The following is an 8,411-nucleotide window of genomic DNA, read 5'->3' as shown; positions in this document are numbered from 1 at the left end:
TTTTTTTCGAAGTTAGACAACTCTTCAGATGGACAAGTCGAGGAAACTCCAAGTCCTACTCCAATCATTTCTTCATCACCTGAGCATATTCCATTTCTGAATCCAACTTCAGAATCTGATTTTTATATTGAAAGAGATCCGAGTAAAAGAAAGTGTATATGTGATCACCCTGTTAATGAAACAGATCGAATTAGACGGGCTTATCTGAGGCGGGACCTTTTCAACCAAAACTTGCACAATACCCAAGTAGACAATGTGGTAAACAAGTGTGTCGATGTCAAGAACATTGGTGTGATAAATTTCGTTGGCTACAATATTCTCCGACAGAAGATAAAGCATATTATTTTTATTGCTTTCTTTTTCTTGATAATAGCTCTTCTTCGAATCTCATAGCATTGGCAATAGTTGGGTTTAATAATTTGAAGAGGATTACTCAAGAAGAAAAATGTGATTTTCTTACCCATGTCGGTTCTTCGCCGTCTTTATATCATAATGTATGTGTAAGAAATGCAAAGATTTTGATGAGACTGGGTCATCACATTGACAAAGTGATGAATGTTGTATCCCAAGAGGAATGTCAGAAAGCTCGTTTGAAAGTAAGAACCTCAATGTTAGCTCTTCAGTGGTTAGCGCTCCAAGGTTGTGCATTTAGGAGCTATGATGAATCTTTATCTTCATTGAATCGTAAAAATTTTATTGAACTGGTTGATTATTCTGAAAAAATGAATGCAGATATTGGTAAAGTTGTTTTGGCTAATGCTCCAAGAAATGCTACTTACACTTCTCCAGATATCCAGAGGGAGATTTTGCACATTATGGCAAACCGAGTACAAGATATGATTCGTAATGAAGTTGGATATGCACCGTATTGTATCATTGTTGATGAAGCACGAGATTCATCTAAACGAGAACAAATGTGCATTGTATTGAGGTTTGTCAATGAAGAGAGAATTTTAAGAGAATGATTTTTTGCAATTAAAAGTGTTAGTGATACTACTTCGTTGAATCTGAAAAATTAAATTTTTGATATTCTTAGTAGTCACAACCTTCAACTTAAGAATATGCGAGGATAAGGGTACGATGGTGCTTGTAATATGTGGGGTGCTTGGAATGGGCTCCAAGCTTTATTTCTGAAGGATTGTCCTTATGCATATTATGTTCATTGTTTTGCGCATCATTTGCAATTAACATTGGTTTCTGCAACTAAGGATGTTCATGACATTTGGCAATTATTTTCTCATTTGGATAATGTTGTTAACATTATTACTTCTTCACCTAAGGGTGTTGGTGAGTTGAAAGTTGCACATAGAAAAGAAATTGAGCATTTGTTAGAAACTGGAGAACGGTCGACGACAAGAAGTGGGGCTAATCAGATTGGGAACTTGCATAGAGCTGGAGCTACTCGTTGGAGTTCTCATTATGAATCTGTAAAGAGCTTGATGGATATGTACGTTGCAACATGTAAAGTATTTGAGTGCCTGAATGAAAATTCTCCAAGTGCTAGATCTCAAGTTGAAGTTGATGGCGCAGACACTTGCATTACATGTTTCAAATTTGTATTTGTCTTGCATTTGATAAATCAAATATTTGCAGTTATTGATATTCTATGTGAGGCCCTTCAGAAGAAAAATCAAGATATCTTGACTGTTATGAGATTTGTCTACACTACAAAGAATGTTCTTCAAGCTTTGAGAGAAGATGATTGGGAAGAATTTCTTCAAGAGGTAACATCATTTTGTTCAACAAATGATATTTGCCTACCTAACTTCAGTGGTTCATATATGGTTGGTCGATCCCGTGGTCGTGAGTATCCCTCAGTTCAGCATCACTATCATTTGGATCTCAAAATATTTGGACGAAACCTATATGGTGTCACCTGAATCGAATATGGCATATGTGTCGGAAGGAAGGATTGAACCTTCAACCTCGTGAATAACACACTTTCTCCCATTGAGCTATTCCAGCCCTCTCCAAACTCTGGGCTTTTTCACAGTCCTTTGTTAGAGTTCTTGTTATGCTCTTCTCGTTGCCATGGACATAAACTATTATATAGGCAACCAAGGAAGGCTGGATTAATTCCACCATTAAACTTGAAGATAATGCTTCATTAGTTCTATAACCCCATCCATGTAGGTTATGCATTCAATCATTAAGTCAAAATTAATATTCATATTAATCTTATTTAATTGACTTAATTATAATTCATAACAAAGATTAGTCAAGTATGGCTCTTGGGGTTCTTTTGTGAGACCCTATGGCCATATCTGGATCTGATACCAAGATCCACTGTTTACCAACCCAGTAAGAAAGAAAAATAGAAATTCCAAAAATATATGGATACTTGTTTCCAAGGATGGATTCATCTAACCTTATTAGTTTCCACATTTGTTGGGGCACAATGCTGGCCATTTCATGTTATTTGCTTCTTTATAAACCAAAAAGTTGTGATTCCCTTCTATCCAAAGGAGTGATGTAATGGCTGTATAATCAAATGCAAATATAAATGATTCCCTTCTATCCAAAGGAGTGATGTCAGTGATCTCTAGCCACATATTCCACTTCGTGGAAGCAAGCAACTGAGTGAAACCACGTTAATTCCTTGCGGTTTATTTCTTGTTTCTTCTTCTTCTTATGTTCTATGATTTCAAGAATATACCAGCTTGTAGATGGACCCATGATTCATCAAAAATGTGGTGACAGTAAGCATTATAAAGCACTGTAGAGGATGAGAGCGGTTCTTGGGAATCAATCAAGGATTCTGTTGTTTGGCTGCCATGAGAAAATTTGTGGGAATCAATCAAGGATTCTGTTGTTTGGCTGCCATGAGAAAATTTATGGGAAATAATATGGCGTTGAAGAATGGTGGGCTACCTTGAGAGATGGTGTTAGTTGACACTTGTGAGTAACACAGCACAAGCACTTGGTGTGCATAGAAGACGATTGACTAAGAGTCGGAATCGAGAGCTTAGCTAGCTACGTGACGTATAGGTCTGCTTTAGATCCTTTGAGTAAAATCCGATTGTGCATTAAAAGCATATTTGGATTTATTCAATCAGATTACTTACTTTAGGAGTTGCATTGGATTCAGATCAATATTTTAAGTTGCTTGATTGCATTTATTTACACGTAAACAACTTGCTTTTGTTTTATTTTTCTCAGATCTGATATTACCACATGTATTTGAATCAACTTTACCTCATCATATCTGATTTGGATTTGGATCTGAATTTTGAATCGGATCTAACAAGATCTAACCTGAATCCAACCCGTATGCACCCTTAGTCACTAGGGATCACAGTGGACCAGGAGAAAATGGAGCCCCGTTTGGACAGGGGATGAAGGGCATGAAAGGGGAATGAAGGCGGGGATGAAGGTTAAAATCCATCCCCATGCGGGGATGAACTTACACTTTTCCCCTCCCTAGCCCATCCTCGTCCTGATCCCTGCCTTGCCCCACCCTGCCTCATCCTCATCCTCAATCCTTTTAAGGAATGACAATACACCGAGGGGAAACGGGCCCCGGCCCTGCCTCGCCCCTGTTTGTACTGGGGAGGGAGGACATAAAACGGGGGTGGAGGTTAAAATCCATCCATGTGCGGGGATGGAGGTTCAAATTTTGAGACGGGGCGCCCAGTCTACTGGTGACCTAATTTTTCATATGGGATGACTTCATCTTTATCACCAATATATATATATATATATATATATATATATATATATATATATATATATATATATATATATATATATATATATATATATATATATAAGTAATGTGTTATTTAGGCTCTTTTTTTGGAAGTCTCATTAGACCCTATTAAAAAGCATAGTTTTAGGTATTTTTTCTCACATTTAACACCGTAGATGTGATCTATAGGTTTTGTTTAGTGGGAACACACTTTTGGATAGTTGAAATCTGACCTCTAGTTTTTTTTGGTGATCTAAAATCAATGGCTATGAAGGTACCAGTTTTTTGCAGCTCATAAAAATATGTTTTTTCATCTAGAAAACATGATCCAAGAGTCTATTCTCACTAAATCGAACATGCTAAAGACATCTAACAGTTCAAATCTATGATAAAACACTTAAAGCCTATTGGGCAGAAGGAGAAATGGTGCCTAATATGTTCAGTTCTTATATATATATATATATATATATATATATATATATATATATATATATATATATATATATATATCTGGTGATATTGAGAATCACCATTTATAGTGATTTTCAAGTGTTTGGATGCCACCAATGGAGGCTTTGCTTGTCTGATAGGAGCAGCTAGTGCACGTTGTGTTGGGACTTTGTAGGTTCAAAACCCAATGGTATAGTTGCATAACTGGTAAGGGTCTGCCTAACCTCAGCTTACCTTTAAAGAAAAATGTTTTGAACGCCAAATCTCCCAAAATTCTTTTCAATGGAGGGATTTGGCATCTAGCCTTTGGTCCACCAAGATGAACGGCTGAGTTTAAAAATCACCATCAATGTCACCTGTTCAATTGTTGTCAGCATCAGTTTCAAACCTTAATCGAACTTTGAATCGATTGGGAAAATCAGATGATTGAACCAATTCAATCGAGCTGAATTGGCCATTTTGACTTTTTTAACATAAAAATCATTAAAATTTTAAAAATAAGATCATTAAAATATTGAAACATATTAAAAATATTACAATATTGAAATCGGCTGAGAGGGTTGAGTCAGCTCAATCGAATCGACTTTTAGCAGATACGACAGGAATCGGCGGATTCAGGCCAATTCTCATCGATACTGGCAAGAATGCCTCATCCCATCTGAAGATTCCAAGAACATGCCGAAGCATCCGCGGAGAGACCACCAACTACCAATCACATCATAGAGATGAGATGCTCTCAGTAAAGTTTAGCTTCCTTCTTCGGTGGGAGCGAAGGCGAGATTTGAGTTCCTCTTCTTTCCCCTTTGAGAGCACAGCGTTCCAAGCTTCAAAAAATGGAGAGTATCCAGCACAAGCAACTCGAGATTAGAGGGCTCAGCTTGCATGTCGCTGAGATTGGACAAGGTATCTTCTCTCTCTCCCAAGATGAAAGCAGCAAGGGTAGTGCATTCTCTGATCAGGTCCGGCGGTGGTGTTTATGCATGGCTTCCCGGAGATATGGTACCCTTGGAGGCACCAGATGCTGGGCCTGTCCTAAGCAGGATATCGTGCCGTGGCTCCTGATCTCAGGGGCTACGGGTTGTCCCAACCGTCTCCCCACCCAGAAGAGGCTACATTCCTCGACTTTGTCCAAGACACCATCGCAATCCACGACGCCCTCCACATCACCAAGGTATCCATAATGCCTTATTCGATCTAGTCTGTTTTCCTTAATTACCATCGAAGGAAAAAAAACCTGTCACCGATCGCAGATTAGTAGGCTTCCTGTTGGTAAAGCTCTTGAGGTTCCCCCTCCCGCTGCACCTTCAATCTTGCAACAAGGGACTCCTCTGTGGGTTTCTGACTTGTGATGTTCACAACTCAATTTGGTGGCATTCACAAGTTGCTGAGAGAAGATCAGGTGATCTGTCAAATCATTTAAGGATGTGATTTGACATTTTCACCGTCCATTGATTCATCTTATAAGAACCTCATGGTCTTTTTATGCATATTGTAGACGGTAAGGATGTCAAATCACTTTCCTAAAAGTGTTTTAGCAGATCACTTGATCTGCTCTCCAAGTTGTCATAAACTGATAAACTGACTTCTCATGATCAATCCAGTGCAGCAAAAGTGGATGGTCGGTCATTTGTTCCAATCCTATAGTTGGCCCATCCGTTTTCTTTCTTTGGAATTTGAGTGAAAGGGAACCATGCATGGTGATGCAAATGCTCTTCTGAAAGGAGAGTGGAGCCCAAGTAGGCATCCTGCATTTTTAACCAACACAATCAACACATCCGGACACCAAGTGGGGCATTCTATAGTTAGTTGCAGTGCATAAAATGAATCCAACATCACAATCACAAGAAATAGTTGCTCCTTTTTTCCATTGCCTTACAATTGTTGTTATCATCTTCATTTATGGTTTGTATTGGTTTTGGGCTTCTGTACCTTGAGATGAAAAGGCCATAGAGAATGACGACTTCATGTTTGAGGACAAGCCTTCTTTGTTGGTAAGGACTTTGGGGCGCTACCGGCTTATCTCTTGGGGCTCCTTCACCCTGAGAGTGCACTTGGTGTTATATCCTTGGGGGTCCCTTACACCTTACCTTCTCCACAGCTCTCTGGCTTTTAACTCTTCCCTAAGGGCTTCTACGTCTTACGATGGTAGGTACTCTTTGATTAATTAAGTTAATTTTTCCGGATTACATGATGTTGTATTCTTGCTTATCGTGTGATTTTGATTAGCCCGTTTACTGTGAGGCTGGTGGTTATGGCTGCCATCAGGGGGGCGTAGCTAGGATTCATGTGAGAAGAGGGGGGGGGGGGGGGGGGGGTTGTAGCAAAAAAAAAAAATTGGTGTGATAGTCTGGGGTTCGGGGGTAGCACCCCCGATTTTTTTTGAGATAAAATAAAAAAATGACTACAATTATTAATAAAAATCTATTTCATATGGACAAATCAAACTATTATTTGTTGCAGTCTTTATCAACCTCAACTAAAAGTTCTTAAACATTATCTAATGGCAATAGATAACACTGGTGCGATAATTTGAACTTCATAACAATGCATAAATTTTATTTATGACAAAATAAATCAAAATACAAAAGTACCAACTAAAATGGACCCCGACGATTACCCGCAACATAAAATTCATCTATAAGACAATCTATAACTAAAGTCATAGTATATTCTCGTTCGATGTACAATGTCATACAACAAGAAAACCGTCATCCATTTTGTTACGAATTTCCGTCTCCACATGCTTCATCACTGAAAATGCTCATTCTGTAGTGGTCGTAGAAACTTGTAATGTCAATATAAGACAAAATAATCTAGTTAGCATGACATAACTTTCTGACCTTTCACTTGCAACCAACTTTTGATACAAATAAGGTAGAGTAGGTACTTGAAATTGAGGATAAAAAACAACATCAATCTGATAATGTTGTAACTTTGCTTTCAAGTAAAATATATTTTGATGTTTTCAATAAAGTTATAGATTTCTTGTTGGTGGAGTTAAATACTAGATTTAATGACACATCAGTCGAACTTCTTTCTCTCAGTACGACATCCCATCCATATTGGTTTTCGGATCCTCTAAAATCCATCAGCAACTACTGTCTTGATTCACATCCTGGCATCCATCCCTGTAAACTTTTACCGTGGTTCATTTGTGTGTGAAATTAGAAACCAAATTAATCTTGATAGCCATTTGGCACATATATATATATATATATATATATATATATATATATATATATATATATATATGTGTGTGTGTGTGTGTGTGTGTGAGAGAGAGAGAGAGAGATAAAAACTCCAACACTTCTCCTCAAGTTGGGGGCATAGATAGATGTCTCCCAAGCTGCACTAAGGGTAAGATCTCATTAATTGTTTCTGTGATATGGCTTTGATGAACATATCAGCAAGTGGATCTTCGCTTGGATGTATCGACTCCTAAATACTTTTGACTGCACTTTTTTGTTGCACAGTTAATAACAAGGTTTTGTATGCTTAATTTTGTCACTAAAGACTGGATTGAAAGCTATATGTACCTTTGCTTGATTATCACAAAATGTTTTCACACAATCGAAGACTTGAAATCCCATATTTTGAAAGGAAATTGGTCAATCAATTACACTAGTGTTCTGGCTACTGCTCTATATTTAGTCACTGCACTAGACCAAGTCACAAATTTTTCTGCCTTTATTCATCTTAGTTAACATAAAAAAATTAACATAATGTCAGCCCGGCCATATGGATGGGCCATTTGTTTTAGTTTAAGCCCCGTGTCCGTGTCCGTGTCCGTGTCCGTGTCCGTGTCCGTGTACCATAGGTTTTGGGTCCACAATTTTTTAGACTGAAAGACTCGGACTCAATTTTGATTCTTTGCAATATATATGCGAACCAACCGGGACTCACTCAAGCTGCATTAGGACAGACCACATCCAACCACGTGGCACCACAACTCAATCCCCTGGCCCACATGAGAAACTAGGCTGCGACCCACACAAAGCACCTTCCCAGACAACAGTGGATAAAAGCGTTTGTTGAGCTGGATCCCAGCGTTATCCAGTTGTCATATTTGCACCTCTTGTCCACTCCGGGCCCCCACAGCGTCCGGGAATTTTGCGGATGTTACAGGTGGGATCCCTTCGTATAGGATGCACCAAACTGTGGTATCGGACCTGAACCGGATCTGAATGAGTTGCACTAGCTTGTGTTGGGACGTTGCAAGTTCAAATCCCAATGGTATCGTTGTATAACTGTTAGGGGTCTGCCCAACCCCAGC

Source organism: Nuphar pumila, chromosome 14, assembly GCF_984573655.1.
Source record: "Nuphar pumila chromosome 14, dmNupPumi1.hap1.1, whole genome shotgun sequence".
Lineage (NCBI taxonomy): Eukaryota > Viridiplantae > Streptophyta > Magnoliopsida > Nymphaeales > Nymphaeaceae > Nuphar > Nuphar pumila.
The sequence above is the reverse complement of the archived record's forward strand: the minus strand, read 5'-3'. Positions refer to the sequence as shown.